The sequence below is a fragment of the Lissotriton vulgaris genome, chromosome 5 (assembly GCF_964263255.1).
Source record: "Lissotriton vulgaris chromosome 5, aLisVul1.2, whole genome shotgun sequence".
Classification (NCBI taxonomy): domain Eukaryota; kingdom Metazoa; phylum Chordata; class Amphibia; order Caudata; family Salamandridae; genus Lissotriton; species Lissotriton vulgaris.
In genome coordinates, this window is record NC_141693.1 from 1,649,222,042 (window position 1) to 1,649,245,856 (window position 23,815).

Consider the following 23,815-nt stretch of genomic DNA (forward strand, 5'->3'; position numbering starts at 1 on the left):
CACTCCACCATTGCAGCCGACGCTTCGTCCATCGATGTTGGTCACCAGAAGACACCCTGTAAAAAAAGCACAGCATAGACAAACAATTGAACATAAACAATTCTTTGGGTACAAACCTATCCATCAATCTTTGAAAGTGCATGCACTACTGGCTACTGCATGCATGTCAGTGAAAAGTAAGTAGTACTTTCGACAACTGTGGAAGAAAGAATGCGACAGTACAGGGCGTGTGTGGAATTATTGATAACTATATTCAACATAAGGTCTCTGTAGCCAGATACCTGAGAGCCTTGCTGGTCACTATAAATCCATTCACAACAACACTCAATGGGGTTGGTCTGGAAGGTATAGTAGATAGAAAAGGAGAAATTGCTTTTTTTCTAGGTGTCCCCTCACTCACCAGGGTTGCCCCTTGGTGACATGCTTCATCATTGGGGCCATCCCAGTCCTCTACGGGCTGGGGCGTGCTGCGACTTGCGAATTACGTAGGAACACTTACAAAGGACTATGTGTGGTGCAGATGTGATAGTGGAGTGGACTAAGTGATGTGTTAAGGGATCAATTTAGAAGCAGAGAGAGATCCAAGAAATGCAGTCACAGTCAGAGAAAAAGGCAAGGGATACTGTATCTATGTTGTTGTAGTTGTCCTGTTGGAAGTGGTAAGTAAGTTGCCTGCAGAAAAAAAATCCTCTTATTACCGGCACTCCTCCATTGCAGCCGACGCTTAGTCCATCGATGTTGGTCACCAGAAGAAACCCTGTCCACTGCCTGCCTGATGCTGAATTGTGGCTCGCTAATGTGAAGCCTGACTCCATCCTTTTTTCCCCATTGCAGAGACTGAAACCCGGCCTGTAATTATTCAACGAAAAACAGGAAGTGATATAATATTACAACACCACTGATAAATAAATATAAGGTATGTAGGCTGTGGAGTGCAAAAAGTCACAATTTGATTTTCCTAGTAGACAGTACAATATTTTTGAAAGTGCGTACTCTGTCTGAGTCACCTTTTGAAGGATAAATAAGTAGGGACAAATTAATGTAGCGGATCTTTCCCCTCAAGCTAGGTGTACTGTAAACTGTGTTTTAGAACAAAATTAGATCTTCCTAGCAGTGCTCCCACCCAGACCCTTACTAAAGCCAGTCGCAAAAATGTAGAAGACCCCCAATCAAATCTCAAAAAACGAGGCCTAGCAGAAAACTTGTGACAAAACTTACTTTGAAAGTAAAAGTAGGCCGAAGTACCCCCTTACTAATTACCCCTTACCCACCGTGGATTGCATTCAAACCACTTGCAAGCAACCAAGCAAAAGTATCCATAGCCAGCATCGCTCCAAGACTCGAAATCCCCCCCACTCAAACACATGCAATAGAAATACTGCTAACCCTAACGAACCCTAAGTTAAGAATAGTGGCAAAGGCTTTCTTTAACTATGCCAAATCCCCCCTTTCCCACCATGGATTTTCTTCAAATGACTTGCAACCAAAATTACACATTCTCACGAGTGCTCTAAGACCCCAGAACTCAGTTGCAAAAATCTAGAACACCCCGAAACACATGCAATCCTGCTGCTAGGGCTAACCCTAACGAACCCTAAGTTACAAAAAGTGCCAAAAGGCTTTTCCGCGAGGATTTTGTCCCAACCACTTCTACCCGGTATTAGACCTCCCCAGGAATGCCACAAGACCCGCCAACCCACCCGCCAAGAAGCATAACACCCCCAAACAGGCCAAAAGCAAAATCTCATACTTGGAATATTTCTCGGCCTTCGGTCCAAACGCGCTGCGTAGCTTGGCCATAAGTCGGGGTTGCCACCACGGATTTCCTGAAAAGCAAATGCAATCAAGATTAGAGTGTCCCAGCAGTGCTCCCAGACCACGAAACTCACCCACAAACAGACGGAACCCCCCCTAAAAGCACCTCAAAGGCAAGCAAGTCATTAAAAACACAAAAAAATTTCCGCCCGGGATTTGGTCCAAACCACTTTTATCCGGTATTAGAGCTTCCCAGCAATGGCCCCAGAGCCGTCAACCCAGGAGAAAACGAGTAGAAGACCCCCAAACAGCCAAAGAGCAAAAGTACAAAAATGGGGACTTTGTCACTTTTTCCCAAATTTCCCAAATCACTCCGCGCGCGCTCTGCAGCTAGGCCCTAACTCCCCTCTGCCACCATGGATTTGCTTCAAACCTCTTGCAAAGTAAAGTATATATAGCCAGCAGTGCGCCCAGACCCCGAAACCCACCCACAAACACCAGGAAGCCCCCAAACAGGCCCCCGAAAACGCTACATTGAGCAAAATGTCAGAAATAGCCCAAAAAAAATCGGCCTGGATTTTGTCCCAACCACTTCTACCCGGTATTAGACCTTCCCAGGAATGCCACAAGACCCGCCAACCCACCCGCCAAGAATCATAACACCCCCAAACAGGCCAAAAGCAAAATCTCATACTTGCAATATTTCTCGGCCTTCAGTCCAAACGCGCTGCGTAGCTTGGCCATAAGTCGGGGTTGCCACCACGGATTTCCTGAAAAGCAAATGCAATCAAGCTTAGAGTGTCCCAGCAGTGCTCCCAGACCACGAAACTCACCCACAAACAGACGGAACCCCCCCTAAAAGCACCTCAAAGGCAAGCAAGTCATCAAAAACACAAAAAAAATTCCGCCTGGGATTTGGTCCAAACCACTTTTATCCGGTATTAGAGCTTCCCAGCAATGGCCCCAGAGCCGTCAACCCAGGAGAAAACGAGTAGAAGACCCCCAAACAGCCAAAGAGCAAAAGTACAAAAATGGGGACTTTGTCAGTTTTTCCCAAATTTCCCAAATCACTCGGCGCGCGCTCTGCAGCTAGGCCCTAACTCCCCTCTGCCACCATGGATTTGCTTCAAACCTCTTGCAAAGTAAAGTATATATAGCCAGCAGTGCGCCCAGACCCCGAAACCCACCCACAAACACCAGGAAGCCCCCCAAACAGGCCCCCGAAAACGCTACATTGAGCAAAATGTCAGAAATAGCCAAAAAAAAATCGGCCTGGATTTTGTCCCAACCACTTCTACCCGGTATTAGACCTTCCCAGGAATGCCACAAGACCCACCAACCCACCCGCCAAGAAGCATAACACCCCCAAACAGGCCAAAAGCAAAATCTGATACTTGCAATATTTCTCGGCCTTCGGTCCAAACGCGCTGCGTAGCTAGGCCATAAGTCGGGGTTGCCACCACGGATTTACTGAAAAGCAAATGCAATCAAGATTAGAGTGTCCCAGCAGTGCTCCCAGACCCCGAAACTCACCCACAAACAGACGGAACACCCCCTAAGAGCACCTCAAAGGCAAGCAAGTCAGCAAAAACACTAAAAAATTTGCGCCTCGGATTTGGTCCAAAACACTTTTATCCGGTATTAGAGCTTCCCAACAATGGTCCCAGAGCCGTCAACTCACCTGCAAAGAGGTAGAACAACACCCCCACAAGTGCTGAGTCTTTCTTCATTGGGCGTAAACCAGCCCTCTGGTTTGATGGAAATAGGAGTCTGGAGGAGGAGGATAGAGGAGCATGTTCTTCTGAACTTGTGAACCTGAGGAATGCAGACTGCGGCAACTTCAAATCAATTAGCAAACCAGTGAAGACAGTTCTGCTGATGGGCTTGTTTTTGTGATTATCTGATTAAAGTTTGAAATATATTAACTGTGCACAACAAAGAAAGACAGACACACAGGAATAAAAGTGAATAAGGACGAAAAAGAAAGTTATTGAGTCGTTGTCTCATTTTCAGGGCTCGGTATCACGGTCCAGGAATGAGAATAAGGCTTCGTCATCATACTCTGCGAATTCAGGCAGGGTGAGCTCAGTGTCACCTGACAGAGTAGAAATTCCCTCATCTATGTTGCTGGCCACCTCCTCTTCATCCGGCACCCTTTCTCGTACTCTGAAATCTGGTGGTATGAGGTGCTGATTCATCTTGATCATTGTTAACCTCTCCACATTTTTGGGCGAGAGGCGGCTCCGTTTGGGAGTTACAATGCCACCAGCAGCACTGAAAACCCGTTCAGAAGACACGCTTGCGAGTGGGCAAGACAAGTAGTTTAAAGCCAGGTTGGTGAGCTGTGGCCACAATTCTTTTTTCCCATGCCAATACGCCAATGGGTCAGAATTAACATAGACCTCTGTTGGGTCATTCAGATAGTCCTTCACCATCGACTCAAGGTCCTTATCCACGGTTCCTCCACTTTGCTTAGCTCTTGCTGTGCCTCTGACCTTTTGAGAACCAAACCCACGCAGAGCTAGCCAATCCTCTTCAGCCTCCAATGTTTCTGTTGTGTCTCGTGCAGATGATCCGGTTGCCGGTGTCTTTAACGGCTGAGAGGTCACTTGTGCCACAGCCACAGGTGCAGAAGTGGATTGTTTTGACTGGGGATGGCCTGCTGATGTACTGCCATTTCCTTCAATTTCCAGCCGTTCTCTTTCAAACCTCTTGGCTGACAAGGCTAGCCAATGTTTGTACTTTGGAACATGTTCATCATCAAAAGGAAAGAATGCTTGGCCTGCCAGCGCCTTTTTGTAGCGTGGATCCAGAATAGTAGCACAAATGTAATGCTCTTCTGAGTGGATCTTTTTAAGACGTTCATCACCTTGTAGTAGCTCTAATAATTTCTCAGCCAGAAGAAAAGAGTCTTGGTTTTTTACATCTTTTTCAAACACAGAACACACCTCCTTCAGTTGGTCCTCCAGCATGTACAACAATGGGATAGCTTTTCCCAAATTACAGTCCTCCTTGCTGACTGCACGCGTGAAGAACTCAAAAGGACGAAGCATGCGTGTCAGGCTTTGAACTATGTTCCATTGCGCCGCACCCATCCTCAGCTCCTCTGTACCCTCTGTAAGGAAATATTGATCGAGTTCCTTATACTGCTCATACAGACGCTCAAGCATGTAGAAGGTTGAGTTCCAACGTGTTACCACCTCCTGGATGAGTGCTTTCACTGGCATTTTACGTTGATATAGCAGGCTCCTCAGCTGCTTCCGGGCCTTAAAAGAATGGCTGAAATGCTTGCACATTTTTCGGCAGGTGTCCAATACACTGTACGCTGCACTGCCTTTATCACCCAAGAATTTTTGGACAACCAGGTTTATACAGTGCGCCAAACACGGCACTCTGAAATAGTTACCGTCCCTCATGGCCTTAACTATATTGGCGCCATTTTCCGTGGAAACATAACCAACCTGGCGTTTTAGTGTGGACAGCCAGTTAAGGACCTTTGTGTTAAAGACATCCAAAATGTTTTCTGCTGTGTGACGTTTCTCCAAACCAAACATGGCTTGTGTTGCATGTTTCCGAGCAGCTTTAAAAACAATGTCCATGTCAACACCTGTGTTTAGCTTTGCTTTAGCCCCTGAAAAAGAGACCCAGTGTGCAGTGATGCACATGTAATCAGCGCCTGCGCCACTGGTCCACATGTCTGTTGTCATATGTATAGTGTGAACAGCACTCTTCTGCAAAGCTGCCCCAATCACCTTCAGAACATCTTCATGTAGTGCTGGAACCGCAACTCGGGCAAAATAGAACCGGCTAGGAACCTTCCATTTAGGGCAGAGCGCTGCCACTAATTCTAGAAAACCAACCCCTTCTACAAAAGAAAGAGGGAGAAGGTCCAGAGCTAGCATTTTAGCCAGCTTAGTGTTATACAGACGCGTCAGTGGGTGGTTGCGTTCATATTGCGCTTCTGTAAACAACATCTTTTTAATGTTGCCCTGGACCAAAGATTTACGGGAGGATGATGATATCTTCGACCCAGTTACGCTCGCTGATGAACTTTTTCGCAATGGTGTATCACTCTTTCTCACACTCTTAGTGTGGCTCACATGGGGTGTGCTGCTGACAGGGGTACTGGGTGTAAGTGAAGGGTTTGACACGTCTTCTTCCTCTTCGTCATCATCAGATGAAACAGCATTACGTGCAATTCGGGCTTCCTTGATCGCCTGTAGGTGCGCAAACCATTTGACAGCGTGCTTTCTTTCAAGATGACCTCTCTGGCCTCCGGTACCATAGTTGGAACTCAACTTACCACGACTAACTCGAACCTTACACATGCTACAAATGGCTACGGTTTCATTTTTTGGGCAAACACTAAAGAAGTCCCAAACTGCAGACTTGAAATGTCTTTGGGGGCCGGAGGAGGCGGCGATACTGGTGGTGGTGGTCCTGCTGCTAATGCCAGATGAAGTGGAGGATGTGGATTGCCGAACTTCAGTACGTTTTGCACTTTCACCACCACGAATTGAGGTCCAGGTGGATGTAGGTCCCTTCTTGTGAATGGCCAGTGCCTGTAGCAGCACTCAAAATGGCCACCAGCCACATGGCCTGTCCCTCCCCATGAACACCCCCAAAAATCGAAAAACACTGCAAAATCAGCACAATCCCATTCCATCCATGCCCTCCATGATGTTTAAGTTCAAGACAGCCCACAGAAAGACTAGGCCCATGCAAGACTCACTACCCCTGGGCATAAAGGTTGAAAAGTAGGCAAAATGGTTGCAGGCCTAACAACAAAGCCTGCATTCAAAATGGCCACTTGCCTCCAAGCACATGGCCAGTGCCTGTAGCAGCACTCAAAATGGCCACCAGCCACATGGCCTGTCCCTCCCCATGAACACCCCCAAAAATCGAAAAACACTGCAAAATCAGCACAATCCCATTCCATCCATGCCCTCTATGATGGTTAAGTTCAAGACAGCCCACAGAAAGACTAGGCCCATGCTAGACTCAAACGCCCCTGGTGAAAAGGCCACAAGTACAGCCCCAAAAAACGAAAATCACTGAAAAATCAGCACAATTCCATTCCATCCATGGCCTCCATGATGTTTAAGTTCAAGACACCCCACAGAAAGACTAGGCCCATGCTAGACTCAAATACCCCGGTGAAAAGGCCACAAGTACAGCCCCAAAAAACGAAAATCACTGAAAAATCAGCACAATCCCAATCCATCCATGCCCTCCATGATGTTTAAGTTCAAGACAACCCACAGAAAGACTCAGTCCACCCACCACTGAGTACCCCTGGGCAAAAGGCCCCAAAACAGCCCAAAAGTCGAAAATTCCAAAATTTTAGTTGCAGCAACTGTAATGCCCCAAACAAACTTACTTGTAAAATTTCTAATCCAACAGTGATCCAAAGAAAGTCAAAAAGGCCTCAAATCCAAATATCCAGCAGCATCCACAAAAAGTAATCCTTCCAGCTCCAGATCCAAATGAAAAGTGACCAGGAGATGGACAAAGCACTGGGAGGAGCCTGCTGAACAGGAACAGGAAGTTGAAGACTGTGGGGCACTTCCTTCCTCCCACCCCCCTCCCCCCTCCCCAAAATGGACTCCTCGCTAAAAAAGTGCAGGCAAATGTCAACCTAAGGAGTTATTCAGATAAAAATCATCATTTCAAGAAGGTTTATGCTGCTTGCTGGTGGATTTCTTGTGCAGAATTGCAAATTTTATATTTTCGCTTGTGCGAGATTCTTACTGCTCGCCGCATCTCAAATCTCGCAATTGCGAAGTACCGCGAGACGTGATCTCGCCGTACTCGCGTTGACAAACCCTCGCTGTGCAAGTTGGCAAGCCGCGATGACGTAATCGCGCTCGCCAATTCCCGCGGATCACACAGCAAGATCCAAAATGGCACAGCACTCGCAAACTATCGAGAAAAACAACCCGGCAAACGATGATAAACTCCGCGCGCCGCAAAAATTGTATCACCAACGCCGCGCGCCGCAAAAAAAATCCGCTGCGTGCGAATTTGCGGATTTGGGGGGAAATTCGCAAATCTCGCGGATTGCGAATTTCCCGAAAATCCGCAAAATCCGCGAGTGTAACGGATTTTCCGCCCATGCTTACCAGGGACAGACTAATTTGCATGTAGCCAGGTTCTGTGCTGGGATGGTGCAGTGAGCTCAAAAAACGGTGATGGATCAAGCCCTGATCTTTGGACTGGGTAAGAGTGGTCTGCTTAATTCAGACACTCTGTTCATCACCACCCCCTTTTCTGAATCCTATTCTCCAGTTCGGCACCCCAGACCGCCAATTCCACCAACAGAGGAAAAAACTCCAAGAATGTGATGCTACTTCCCTGCCTCAACCAATGTGCTGGCTACTTATCTGTGCACCATTGTCCATCTCAAAACAGTCCAAAACCCAAACATCCTGCTGCGTCTGACTTTTTTTTTAACCTGCCAGACTGTGTTCTCCTCCACAAAATCCAACGATACACCATTGAAATCAGCCAAAAACCTCAGCCACGCCTCTACATATTCCCTGATCCCCAATGAAATCCTCACCCTGTGGTGTGGCAGCACTGCATCTGACATGGCCATGCCTAGGCACCAGCAAAATGTTCTCCCTGGCCTCACCACCCTGCATGCACAATTCAGGAAGCCCAGCAGCTTCTACACTGCCCTCCGCTCAATCTTCCTTTTACCTACCACTTGTAACAGAAAAGCCTGTATGCCCTCAACTTTTCTCTAGGCAGCTGTGACACCCTGTACTGAGTCTAGCTCAATGCCCAAGAAAGTCAATCTGTCACTGGGCCCAGCCGTTTTTTCTGCTGCCATGGGCTTACCCAAGCTTGTGTCAGTTCCTCAAATTGATGTAATGCGCACGTACAATCCCCAGCGGCTCCCTTACCTACGTGAACAAAAAGCCATCAAGGTAATGATACAGCTCCCGGTGACCGCTGCTCTTTGTGAAGACCCACTGATGGAATGTACTGAACATGTCAAACCGGGCCCATTGGCAGGACCTTGTCAGAACCTTGACAGGACCTTGTCCACGTATATGATATCCTCAAATTGTCGCCTTCCTAGTAGCGCAAAATCCACTGGGTGTATGGGGAGCCAACGAAAGGCTGATTTGACATCCTATTTTGCCATTTCTCCCTGACCACACGCTTGCACCAAGCAGATTGCGTCATCCACTGAGGCATACAGCACCCTAGAGTCTTCTTCTGCAATTAAATCATTGACGTCCACCCCTCTTCTGGCCAAGATAAGTAGTGAATCATTCTGAACTTCCCCAGCTCTTTTTTAGGCCCCAACCCTAAAGCTGAGATGATCAAGTCCTCCAAGGGCCAATCTGTGAATGGACTAGCAATCCTACCTTCCTTAACTTCCTTTCTTAATTTCACTGCTACCACCTTTGACAATTGTCTAGCTGATTTCAAGTTGTCTGCCCATCAACTCCCCCTTGGACCCTGGTAATCTACCCGGAAACCCTCAATTAATCCCCACTGAATCTGTTTAACCGCCTCCTTGACCTTTGGCCCAGACTGTCCCCTTCCTTTGGTAGCCCTCCATTGATCTGCTGGAGTGGCCAGTGTAAAACACTGTGTGAGTGGATACCTCCCCCCTGCATTTGGAGCACTTGTGCTTAAACTTGCCTAGGTGCTGGTAACAAAATCCTTTATTAAAGTTCCAGCATAACCCCGTGGTGGCCCCTGTGTGCTTCAGTGTAAAACTTGATCCTCCAGCCTCGACACTAGACCCTCCCGCTCCTTGTTGAGCAGGCCACACCTGAAAGGACCGATTTGTCATTGGCAGGCCGCTGGCGGCATGTTTGGATGCTGAGGATTGTTTAGCTCTTGATCTACCGCACCCCAAGGGTTGATGCTTACTCTGGCCCTAAATTCCTCATCATAGCTCAACCAGGCAAAACCCCCAAAATGCATCTTTGCCTTATGTATAATATCTATGTATTTTAACAAAGCAATCACCCTATCCAAGGGCTGCTCACAGTAAATACTGGCATAGATTAGGAAATCTGAAGTCCAGTTTTCTATGATAATGGGTACCCTCGGCCGCCTTGTCAACTCCCACTCCTCTTCCTTTGAGCCCTCCTTCGCCAGTATCTCTCTATGTAATAACTTGAACACATCAACGTATTCATGTTTCCATATCCTGTTTATGTATTTTTCTGATAGATACTATCGTCAGCCCCATGCATGGTAACATTTTGTGGTGATTACCGTCCTTTTTATCCTCTTTCCCTTCATTCCCTTCTACCTTGTCTGCTTGGACACAGGCTCATACTAAACAATTGGCGCTGTTTGTCCCCTTGTCCAACGCAGGCATCGCACCTGCACCTGTGTTGTGTAGCATTTTATAATCCAAGCATTTTATAATCCAAGCATAATTTATCGATTCATGCCCCTATATAGGTATAATTCACATTGCCCTTATATAGGCATAGAAATCCTAACCGTATTTAGACATAAACCATGCAGTACAAATACAGGAATGGCTACATCCACTTGTTCCAAAAAGCCACAACGATTTCTTGCAAAACTCTGCTTCAGCAGTCAGGGATATCCCCTTGCTTGAATATTGATTTGTCCTAGAAATCATGGAGTTTTCAAAGAACTACCATTCCCTTGGGTTCTTTGGTGACGTTATTATGTCCAACTTTACGTCAAACTAGGCACCTTCAAGGTATAAATATGCCTACACTTGCCCTAGCAAACACACAGTTGTTCGGAGCAGCTCGACTATCTACTTTGACGCAGCTCGCTACAGCAAGTGCCGAAGGAAGCCGACCCTCCAGCTGACGCACTGACAGAGAAGCTGTCCTTTGTCGCTGAGAATCCAGCTCCAGTGTTTCCATGCTCCCCTCACCGGGTGTTGGGAAATAGAGTCCCGAGACAGAGATACCAGACCTCCTTCATTCTAAAACCAAGGTATGGAGCTGATTAGAGCCTAAGAGAAATCTTGGATAGATTCTTGGCAAAGAAAAAGCAAACCTATGCTACACCTCACTTAATTCTTCCATCGTACTAGACTTAGGTTAGGTACATTGGGATAGGCGTATTTTAGAAGCACCAGTTGAGTTAGCTTTTGTTATTTATATATGTATTTTATGGCTTCGAAATTATACCATAATTTAACAGTATTATTTTATAATACTCTTCTTGCTGTACGCATTATTACGATTGTAGCAGTTCATTTCTTTTGCATGAGAAAGAATACTGTTCAATAAATCCTTTTATTGAAAACGCCTGTCTCTCTATTTCTCTGAACCTCTGTTGAAACAAAGCATGCACGATTTACCGAGTAGAATATCTATTGTTTCCACGACTCTGAAGATACGTTTTATCAAACAAAGTTGTCATGTTTATGCGGTTGTCAGAAACCAATCCCTACTTGTTTATTCGAGAAAGTTTCTAGTGACCTCTGAGCTAGCTGGCACTCACAATTAAGTTTAATATATTCGATAGAGACCTAGTAGACCTCAGTCATACATCAAATGTATAGGATATATTATTCCAATGCGCAGAGCCTATTGGGAATAGAGGAACTACACTACACCTGTTTTTGTCACCAAGTCCCGCAATGTCCCAACACCCACTCCCACCAAATGGCAGGCCTGTAAGTTCAATGTCATCATTGGGCTGCAGCATATATTGTGCCACCCACTGCAGTGACAGGACAAACATGAATGCAAGTCTTCTTACATGTGGACAGCAATGCAGGGTTTACTTGCAAATTCGACCTGTCAAAATAACCCCTTTTGACAGGCCTAAATCATCAGTTTACATATTTTTAAGTCACCCCCAGGTTAACCTTACATGTACAAAGACCCGGGTGCATTTTATTTAAGAGTAGGACATGTAATGGTTTAATATAAACCGTGTCCTTACAATTAAAAGACTCAAAAAGCTAATTTCACTGTATCAGGTTTAGCTGTTTCATACAAAATCATTGCTATAAAATATTATATTTAATTTTAACTATCTCAACTTATGAAACAGCTACAGTGGTCATATTTGAAAAATATTTATTGAAAGCCAAATTCATTGGTAAAGTCGGATTTGCAATAAGCATTTTAGGACAATCACTTTAAGAAAGTTGCATTATGCCTGGCTAAAGTTTCTAAGGCTTGTCAGTGCATTTCAAGTGTCATCTGCCTACCATGAGGTGTGACCTGCTCCCAGAAATAAACAATAGGCTGACGTAAATGGGCAGAGATGACCCATCTGAACCTGATATAATATGCAGGGAAGGCTGGCAATATTCCTGCTTCAATATTACATCATGCTTATTAGATTTGCTGGTGTTTTTGCATATCACACTTTTGACACACTTCAAAGAGGCCTCTCCTGTCACAGGCAAATGTTAGCTGAGATCTGGGCAAGGCCCTTCTATTCTCCTGCCAGCCAGACAGGCCCTGTTAGAAATTGGGGCCTCTAGTGAGCCTCAGCAAGGCCTACTAGTGCAAGGGGGTCGCCCTTCTCTGCACATGTCCTCAGACCAATAGGATAGAAGTTGGCACGGAAACTGGAATAGAAAATGCAAAGTTTATTAACCTCATGAGGTGGAACTACATTCACACAACACCCTTCGGCAATGTATGAAGTAGCACACTGAATGGAAGGAGCTTGATCCTTTTATACCCACACAGGGGCTCAAAAGAAGGCGGTACAAGTACAAGAAGTAGGTTTTAGGTACATATAAGGTCGTACAGAAAATGCAGTCAACAAATGGGAGGAGCTAACAGTTGCTAATTCTGGTGAACACATTCTGACATTTACAGACTAACAGCAGCTGCATGTACAGCAGCAAGCTCAACTGAGCATGTGCAAAGTGGAAGAGGCTAAATATAACCTGTCTCTAGGCAGATTTCAAGAGCAGACAACAGCAAGGTAGGACAGAGCACATGACATACATGTGGTTGCACATGGCAAACAAAATGGCTGTCAGAAATACAAAATGTATTCCACAAAACGGACCAGATAGCCTCTAAATACAGGATGGCTTCTGCTAATGCTAACCCAATCGCTGCTAAATTACAACAGACAACCCTTTTAGCATTAGCTGCAGACATTCGTTCATCTTGGGTAATCTAGATATGCATCCTGTACATCGATGCTCATCAGTTCCGTGACCTCTTTTTTTTAGCATTTGTTGTGCTTTCATTTCTGCAACATTTCTTTTAGCAGGTGTACAAACAGTGATGCAAATAGAGCAAAGCATGGGACCACATTGCATACATATACAGCATGTAAATAGTATCACCAATAGTATACATAACATAGTCAGTAGTTTCCAGCCCCAAGTAATAAAGAGTGTCCACAACTAGTTCGAAGAAGTCCATGTACCAGTCTCTGAGTGAATCTCCGCAGCAATCTTATGTAGTTTAGAGATTGCATCATATACTGAAGGCGAGTGATCCGGAATGAAAACATAGCAGCTGCTGCCGATGATACGACATGCACCACCTCGATCAGCCAAAATCACAACAAGTATCATACGATTCTGGAGTGCTACAATACTTGCAACTTGTAGCTCTTCTGTAATGTTCCGAAGTGCCATTGCTGTCTGATTGGTAATAGCTTCCACAACACGAGTTAATCGCCTTATCTTTCTGCTGTTCAATGCAGCATCCACAAAAAGAATTAACCCAAGTTAAAGTTGACATATTGTTGCAAAGCAGTGTTAGTTTGGTCAACTTCATCCATACTTATTGTCCTCTTCTTTCTGTTCTTGGAAATGTCATTGTATAACTTGAAGTTGAGATGATACAATGCAGGTGCCACAAACACAGAGGGCAACAGAAAGGACACGTAGCAGACCCCAGACCACCCCACAGGTAGTTGGCAGTATCCCTTATTACCACAAATGAAGTATGTATTATGTGAAGACGTAAAACTGCTGTTATTGATACCTTCAATTGTCAGAATTACAGTACATTCACTTCACCCCAATGGAATTCTCCCAACACTACTAATACATAAGTCTGCTTTAGCTCTTGTCACAGAAATCACAAAAGTTCCATGGTTCTTCATAGTAAGAAAGCCTCTTTCCTTCCAGAGTAGGGCAAAGTTATAGGCCACTCCAAAAGGCTGTCTGTATAGATGTTCACACGCAAGTCAGTGCTAAGTTCACACGCTCGTGTTAAAGCTCTCAGCTCAGCTGCTTGAGCCGACTTCTGTGCTATGCGAGCTCTCTCCACTACTGTCTTAAGTGTCATAATTGCATATGCAGCTGAGGTCGTACGATCTGTTAACTTCAAACAGGACCCATCAAGCCACAGTTCCCCATCTACATCTGAAAGGGGCGTATCTTGCAAGTCAATGCAACCATTTGTCTTTTCTTCAGTAAGGAAGATACAATTGTGAGATTCTTGTGACTGAGCCTGAGTCGCTGGATATGGCAATAAAGTAGCTGGGTTCAGTGTTGCACATCTCTTTAAAGTAATGTGAGGGGACAAGTAAAATTCTTTATTGTTTGATTATTTAAAATCTTAAAATATTTACAATACAGAAACATATACCTAATTACAATACAATAAAATCAATTATATCCTTAAAAGTTCGACAAAATTACATTAAAGTCATTTTTAGTAATTTATTTGCCCAGTTTTGTAATTACTATTGTTAAGAACCTTACAAAGGTAGCGTTCATGATTATATTATTTGAATGAAGACAGTTTATCAATGCCTGCCTGCACGTTCTTATCCCACATATATTAAATTGCAATTTAAGTAGTGTGCATCTTTTATTACGGAGTTCAGGACAGATACATAAGAGGTGAACAATATTTTCTTCACTGCTTTTACAAAGTCTACACAATGTGCTACTCTTAGTTTTTTTCCAGGGAAGACGTGACTAAGGCCCGGTAGAATGCCAAATCTTGCTCTTATGAGACATTGTTTACATTTTTCAGACCAGGGTATCTCCAAGTATAATTGTATCTTCTTTTTTTGGTATCCATTTATTACGGACCATGAATGCTTTCTTTTTGCCAGCGTATCTTTGTCACTTACAAGTGATAGGTGATTTGTTGTTTGATTTACTATTTTTTTTAAACGATCCGTTACTTATCATATTATTCCAAATTGGCATAAGTCCAAACTCTTCTATTGCCTCATTTAGATACTTCCATGCAAGTGATTTCGTATTCTCATTTAATTCTTGCCAAAGAAGCAGAGATATATGATTTTCATGGTCGTTCTTTATCCTATACCACGTTTTGCTAAATTGGACTTTTCTTTCGAAACATTGATTGTTTGGACTGAATTCCTATCTAATTTGTGCTGGAGAAGCATTATTTGGAAGATAAAAGAGATTTATATGTTTTGGAAAGTACCTTGTTTATTGTTTCCGCATGCGTCCCCATTAGTGCCTCGCTACTGTATGTTATGGTTGGGAGCAATTTAGCCCCTATAATTTTCAAAAGTGGCCGATAGGTTAGATTTCCAAGTGATTTCTGTGCTATCTTAAATGCTGCAGTTAGCGAATTAGCTTTTCTTTGCATGTCCAGTTTTTGTAGTTGGTAATTTCCCTTCTGGTCAAATAGTACACCCAAATACCTGTACACTTTGTGAGGGGACAACAGGGTTAACTCCCATCCTGTTAAATTGAGCACCAGTCAAGTGTTGCGTCTTGGTCTGATTCAAAAGCGCATCTACTGCATGGGGTATTAGCACCAACAGTTTATGTGATAAAACGTATGGACACAGCTGTTGCTACAACTGAGTGGAAGCACCCAGGCACTGCTCGAGCAACAGGATCAAAAACTGCTGAAAAATATGCACAGGGACGCTGCTTGTCACTGTGTGCCTGTACTAAAACTGACAATACACACCCATCTTTCTCATGTACATAGAGTGTAAAAGCCTTTCTGTAATCTGGAGTGCCTAACAAAGAGCTTGTCGTAACTGACGAAAAGCATCCTGGCATTCATCTGTCCATGGAAGGGGCATTGGAGTGTCTTTAGTCAAAAGCGCTAGCAGGGGTTTAACAATGTGTGAAAATCCTAATATCCATTGCCTGCAGAACATAGTCAAAACAATGAATGTACGGACATCTTTCTGAGTAGAAGGTACTGGTGTATCTAAAATTGCTTGAATGCGATCTGGTGTAAGTGCACGGACCTCCTTAGACAGAAGGTGACCTAAATAGGTTACCTTCGGTCTACAATATTGCAATTTCTTCCGTGACACTTTATGGTTGTGTGTAGCAAGAAAAGAAAGTAGAGACAAAGTAAACTTTTCACACTGCTCAGGCGTATCTGCTGCCAACAAGATGTCATCAACATATTGTATGAGAGCTACTCCTTCAGACAAAGTAAAGGAATCAAGTTGTTGTTTCAACGCCTGACTATAAATGCTCGGATTCTCAGTGTACCCTTGAGGGATTCTACATAATCTGTAAGATAATTATTATTCAAAGTGAAACTGAACAAATATCGGCTATCAGGATGAATAGGAATCGAGAAGTAAGCATTCTTCAAGTCTATCACAGAAAATGTAGTTGCTGTTGGAGGAACTAAGGTAAGCAATGCTATGTCCGAAACCACAGGGTACTGCGGTACTACAATCTTGTTGACTTCTCGCAAATCAATGATGAATCTGTAAATCCTAGTGTCAGTATCTTTTTTCAAGATAGGAAGAATAGGACTGTTGCAAACATTGTAAGGAACTTCCTTCACAAACCCCACTTTAATCAAAAAATGAACAATCGGTATAAGTGCTTCTTCACCTTCTCGAGAAATTTTATATTAAGGCAATTGTGGCAATGAAGCACCCTCCTTGACACTAATATGCACTGGCGGAATAACCATTTGCCCTACATCGGTGTCTGAAGTAGCCCACAAAGTACTAGGGAGTGAAGCTAATGCAATGTCCTCTTTTACTATGCAGGATATCTCCATTATAGGATATTTGTCATTCAAAATAACCCGTACTCCTTCTGGAGAACATTGTATCGTAGCCCTGAAATGCTTGAGCATATCAAGTCCCTTAATAATATCTGGTGTATTCGGAGAAAGCAAAAATGGACATGGAGCGGTAAATTTATCAACATGAAATGCAAGCGGTTGTGATAATGGGCTAAGGGAAGGTGTTTCATGGAAACCTATCGATGTAATAGTTAAGCCATACAGGGAAGCCCTTGGAACCAAGTGTTAGATAAGGCGCTACGAGTAGCTCCTGTGTCAACCAGAAACTGATCAGTAGAACCCAAAGCATGTGCTATAACATAGGGACCCTTCTGATCTACTGGAACTTCAACTGATTCCTTACCCCATCCTAGGCAATCCTATGCATAAACAGAATCTTTTAAATCAGACGACACATAATCAGACATTTGATATTGATTTTGTCTATCAAAAGTGTTAAACCCATGCTGTCCACGTGTATTAGCATCAAACCTAGCACGATCATCCGTGCTTCCTCTAGGCCCTGAATGTCCTGAACGATTTCTCATTTGTCCCCGTCCATGTAGATACTGCTGAGCACGTAGTGCCGAACAATCAAAAGCCCAATGTCCAAATTTACTACAATACGCACACTGGTCAACAGACAATTTCGAACGGGCATAAGAAGAAAAGGACAAACCATAAGATCCACGTCCACCACTATCATTGCCGCTAGAAGGCAGACTATAAGCCTGACCCAACATAACCTTCGTTTTTAATTCTTTAGTCTTTTTATCCTCATTGCCTTTCGCTTATAATTCCTGTCGTTCGTAATACTGAGCCATAGTTAAAAGAGAAACCGGAGAAGAGGTTGTTCATGAACTCTCGCTGGCCTTTAGGCGACTAGCTATTCCTGGCAATAGGTTTGCAACATATTTATCGACGAACCGATGCCTGCCCGTGTCATCGGTCAATGACTGGCCTCTAGAATCGTGGAATGCCTCTTCAAAGCGCGTGAAGAAGTCAGAAATCGATTCATCTGTCTTTTTCTTACAAGACTCTAATACAGTCTAGTCTATCTTTTAGGGTGAATAATCGTTTTTAACTTTACTATAATAGCTACTGGAAGATCTAATATTAACTGACATGCTTTCTGTGCAGGTTCTCTTTCTTCATCTAATTGTTCTAAATCTTTCCATAATGCCACAAAAGTGGCACAATCATCAACTTTACGCATAGTTCTCCACATATCAGGGGGTAATATCAAACCGAAAAACAGGTCAATATCGGGTAAAGTCATAGTACAAGAGCTAATAGCACCCTCAACTTCCTCATAAAAGGCTGCTGGATTTTTTCGTGGATCAGGTAATGCAGTTTTAAGAGCCATAACATCCGCTCCATTCCAAGGAGTGTAAACCCAATTATAAATAAAATAACCCTTGGCATCAGTAGAAGCCTTATCACTTGTACCAGCTCCTTTAGAGGAACATACAAAGGAGCAGCTTCCCGCATTGGTTTCGCATGAACTATCATAGTCTTATCTGTTACAAACATAGAAGCATGGGCCACACCGGTCTGAGATGTTTGTGCAGCTTCCCACAAATGGACTGTCTCAAAACTTAATTTAACCAAACGCCTGATTGAGTAAGCCACCTGAGAAAAGACAAAAAGACCATCATGCATTTGCTTACAATCATTTGCTGTATCAACAGGCTCCAAATCATCAGAATGTTTCCTAAACTGTTCAACAACTTCTGCGGCAAACACCTCTGTAAAATATACTTGCTCTCTTTCCTGCCAATCCTTCATGTCATCTAAAAGTTCCGAAGCAGGAGCAATATTACGGGCGGCTTTACGAGCAGCAGATCTAAGCTGAGATGCGTGCTTAGCGGACAACATAGAACGTGTTTCCCGTGCTTTCTCCTGGTCTGCAGGAGAGTCCTCATCTGAGTCATACGGAGCAGAAGGAGGAGTATACGGAGGTGGAGAACGATCTAACAAGAGAGAATCATCTTGGGGTTTATTAAGAATAGGATAAAGAGGTCTACGAACAGCGTATTGGCCATTTACCTGTAAATGACGCTCCCTATCTTCTCTCTATTTAAGTTCTTTCATTTCTTTATTTTTCTTTCCCAATGCTTTCGCATGAATGCTCTTACGCTGTTCTTTTTCAATCAAGGCTTGCTCACGCTTCATTCGCTCATGCACTTCTTCCTCCCACATTCGTACACAGTCAAACATGTATTGTCTAGCCTTTCACTTAAACATTCGTTGTTTCACATACTGAATCTTTCGCAAATCAAATGACCCATGCATAGGCCAACGCAACTCAGGATTCTTACGAGTATATTTATTCCATAACATGCTGTACATTATAGAAGAAATACCATATTTAATATACATGTCCTTATTAGGTGTCCCCTCTGGGGGGGCCGGTTGTGCTTCATCGAGTCTCAAATTGGTACCACTACAAAAGCAACACATCCTACGAAGTGTGCTAGAAACAGGCATGCCAAAAGTAGTGCAGAATATGCAGTATTATAACCAAAGTAGCACTTAAGGTACTGTAGTAGGTTGTGCCGTTCAAATCAATTCAAAAACAAAGAAAATTCTCCTCATTACCTGCCTATATAAATTGCAATTCATGTATCAATCCCATACAAATCCAAAGTTGGCCAAAACAAATTCCAAAATTTCAAAGCCACAGTAAGCGTTACTAAACTACCTTACCAATCCCAGGCATCAAAAACTAACAGCAAGTGCCGCAAACGACTCTTACCAATCACTTGGTGTCCATATTCCAACTGCCAAGTTCTCAAATCGACCAAATGGTCACTGCACGGCGAATCAACAGAAGAGATCTCAGTCAAGGACAGGCACCACCTGGAAGGTCAGATCAGAAAGAGAGGAAAAACACCGTGGTTGCCAAGATGCGGGTCTCCTCGGGCAGTGATCGTCCAAAGCGAGATTCCAATCCTCCGTTTCGACCACTCCTTCGGGCATCCGAGTCGCTGATGAGCCCCACATGTCTGGCGCAAATTTGTGGTGGTGGGCCTCAGCAAGGCCTACCAGTGCAAGGGGTTCGCCCTTCTCTGCACAAGTCCTCAGACCAATAGGATAGAAGTTGGCACAGAAACTGGAATAGAAAATACAAAGTTTATTAGCCTCATGTTATGTTATGTTAATAGGAATTTGTCAAGCGCACGGTCACCAAAGGTTTCATGGCGCTAATCATATGAATGTTAATGCGGGAAGCCAGGTTAGCAGGGTTGCCCGAAGAGCCATGTTTTCAAGGCCCTTCTAAAGCCCAGTAAGTTGTCACAATTCCTGAATGAGAGTGGAAATGAGTTCCAAAGCCTAGGTGCCAGGTAGGAGAACCTGCGTCCACCCTGCCTTTTCAGTTTGATGGTGGGAGTAGTAAGGGGATGAAGGTGGGCTGATCGAAGGTTGCGCCTAGGGACATGCTTGGTAATCAGGTTATTAAGAAATGTATTGCTATTACAGTGCAACGCTTTAAAGACTGTACAACCTGTCTTAAAAGCTGTGCGTTGGGCTATGGGCAACCAATGAAGTTTTGACAGGAGGGACTTGGCCGATTGCCATCTCGGCTGTTTTTGAATCAGTCTTGCTGCCTGATTCTGAATCATTTGGAGGCGGTTAAGCAGGCCCTGGGAGAGGCCAGTGTAAAGGGTTGGGAGGTGGGCCTAATTCGCCTGGCCAGAAGTGAGATCCCCAGCAAGTGGAGCTCTTCCCAGGCAGCACCAGTTCCGTCTTGCCTGGGTTGAGTTTCAGTTGATGAAGATCCATCCAGCACAGAATATGAAGCAATGTGGATTCGGAATTTAGCTGTGGCATTGGGGGAATCCAGAGAAAAAACAAGCTGTAGGTCATCAGCGTATTTGAAAACAGTGATTCTCGTGGCTTTGAGTGAGTTAATCAGTGGCTAATGTAGAGATTGAACAACAGTGGGAAGAGGGACGAGCCCTGTGGGACCCCACAGGAAGTGAACAGATTAGGGGCAGTGTGAGTCCCAAGGCGAACTGCTTGGGTTCTGCCAGTGAGGAAGGACTCTATTCACTGAAAGGCGCGCCCTGAATACCTGTCTGTTCGACACAGTACATCAAGGTGTTATGGTTGACCGTGTCGAACGCGGCAGACAGGTCCAAGAGCACAAGTGCCTGCGGGGTTCCCATGTCAGTATTAGCCCTCAAGGTGTCCATTACTGCCAGGATAACTGACTCCATAGAGTGAGCAGGCCGGAATCCGGCTTGATTAGGCTCAAGGTAATCTGATTTTTCAATGAAATTGGAAAGGCACCTAGCTATGTGGGCCTCCAAGATTTTTGCCAGGAAAGGAAGGAGGGAAATAGGACGGTAATTGGAGGAGTTCGAGGGATCTGTCTCTGGTTTCTTTAGAAGAGGAAATAACATAGCATGTTTGAAGGCTCTAGGTACTTCTCCCTTGCTAAGGGATTCGTTAAAGAAAGGAAGAATACTGTGAGGTAGGGCCAAAATGATATCCCTCAGGACAGAGGGAGGGCAGCAGTCCTTGAGAGAGCCCGACTTGTCTCGGGACATTAACTCAGATAAAATGTTAGGGCAAATAGCTATGAATTGATTTATAGTGGATGGGTTATTAGGAGTGTCATCTAGAGACTTCACATGGGCAGTGGGAGGGATGCTGGTCCTGATGATTTCGATTTTTTTCCACAAAGAAGTTATTCAATGAATTGCACAGCTTTTGGGTGGGGGCTTGACAAGGAGAGATTATCATCGCTGCTAAGGTCATTTACAATCCTAAAGATTTCTCTAGGTTTAAGGGTGGTGAGGGTCCTTGCAGAGAAATACAAAGCCTTAGCGGTCAGTAAGGTTTTCTTATAGACCCCGCAGGCAGACTGATAGAGCTGTCTATCTTCAATGGCATAACAGTGCCTCCATTTCCTCTCTGACTGAGGCAGCATACGTTTTTGGGTGTTAAGTTCACTAGTGAACCATTTGTGGGCATCAGAATGTCTGGCACATGAAAATTTAATAAGCGGGCCGTGAGTATCGCTGGACGCCAATAGCCAGTTAGCAATATCTTTCTCCATGGAGTCAACTTTGGAGTTGGCATTGACGGTGGGGAGTGTAATGCCCGGATTTTCGGACCAGATAGAATCAGCTCACCAAGACACCACCAACCCGGTCGAAACGTAACCACCTCCCTCCTCAGGACCTACTTACCTCGGTACCTAGATACCTCCTCTGGGGATGGGGAATTAGCAATTTACAAGCTTATACTATTAACAACACTCCTAAATCCATAGGGATTACTAGAAACAATAACTAATGGCTACGGAATTCCATATTCTATACCGCACTCATACCTTATAGTCTCGCGGCAACTAAGGCCCAGACTATACTACCCTCCTCCTCTCAGTGAAGGGGGCAGTTCTGATCATTTACATTACACACTGACCTCAAACAGAGCTCACGCAAGCCGCAATCCTGCGGGTATACACACCGTATCCTCCCGGAGCTCTCACAAGCCACAATCCTGTGGGTATATACACCGTATCCTCCCGGTGCTCACGCTGCCGCCACAATCAGGTGGCGATACACACCGTATCCCTCCGGTACTCTCACTAACGCCGCTACACAACACTGATCACTGTCCTATTGGTACCTTCAACTCTCTTACTCTTTGTTGGGATGTTTCTCTATATATCTAATATCTACTGGGGATGTCTCATACACAGTATTATATTTTATGTGGTAGATAGACAGTTCAATCCTCTCACACAAGAATGGCCAAATTACAACATGCAAAGGTTATTCTCTGATTTAGGCGCTCCCTGCACCCTGGCTCAGTTACCACTTACCCGGACAGGGAACACATCCGTCCACATAACAGCATCTGACTAGAAGAAAGGTTAATCCTATCATAAAAACAACACTTGCACAGTGGTTCACTAAGAACTGGGGTCCCTTTATTACACAATAGCAAATTATAATAACGGTATAACACTGCAATATAACATATAGCCTGAAAAGCAAAGGAAAGAATTAGGATATGTATGTGCGCGCTAATAAAAAAGGGTCGACGTCACCTTATGAGTACGAAGTCTGGACCCAGTTGTCATCTGGGTTCCCTTCTCGTCTGTGCCTTGGCTCATCTTAGGATCACCCCAGCAATCACGGACACACATCTGCACCGCTATGCTCTGTCTCCTCTGCTCCCCTCCAAGTCACTGGAACCTCTCTCTTATTCTCTGCTTCGTCTGATTCACTCTCGACGTTCTGCACTACTCCTCTCTCCTCTCTGTCACAGACTATCTTCACCTTCCAACTTCTATCTTATAATTCAGTTTCTGCCACTCTAGTATTCGTCCGCTCCACTAAATTGTTCACTCTGCATGCTCTGATGTCAGTATCAAAGCTCACTAACTGCTCCAATTAAAGTAACTTCAATCTTTCTGAGAGATTATCAGCTTTCGGTCTTTTCAGACTTCAAAATGGCGACTGTCTGCTCCAAGTTGATTAACTGCAAAAATGCTAATGACTAGCTGCCGTCTACTAACTGACTGAATGAACTCTCCTCCTCTCTGTACTTTCAGTAATATAGAACCCTGTTCCTGCATGGAAATTTCCAGCCAGTAACCTGCCGCCCACCAAATTCTTGTACCACCCCGTGCCAAGGACACGTTCTCAGCTGGCCGGCCTGATGTTGTGTCTTCGACACGAAGAAAAATGCAGTCATTCGATAAGGGCCAGCTCGAGCCGGTTCTCTCCATGCGAACAACACCTTATAACTAAAACATCACATTTGACCTAGAAGCATCTCAAGCAGCCGAGGCAGAAAGAAAGGTGGAGTCTCTCCCGTTCGAGGCCTACAAGGCCCGAAGTAAGCAGGAAGATGAATAGCTCTATCAGAAATATACTAATAACCTTACAAAAGGACGAAATAATACCAATACTAAGGAATTTATCCCCTAACATAAGCTTATAGGCCCTAGAATAGGGAAAAGAATTGGAAATTATGTCAAACACCTTGTAAATAGGCCAAATCTAAGGCTCTAATCCCTCTATTAGAATGATAGTAGACTAAAGTCACCTTCACTCAAAAATAGAACAAAAAAACCCCGTCAGGACATTTTACCCTTGACTTTA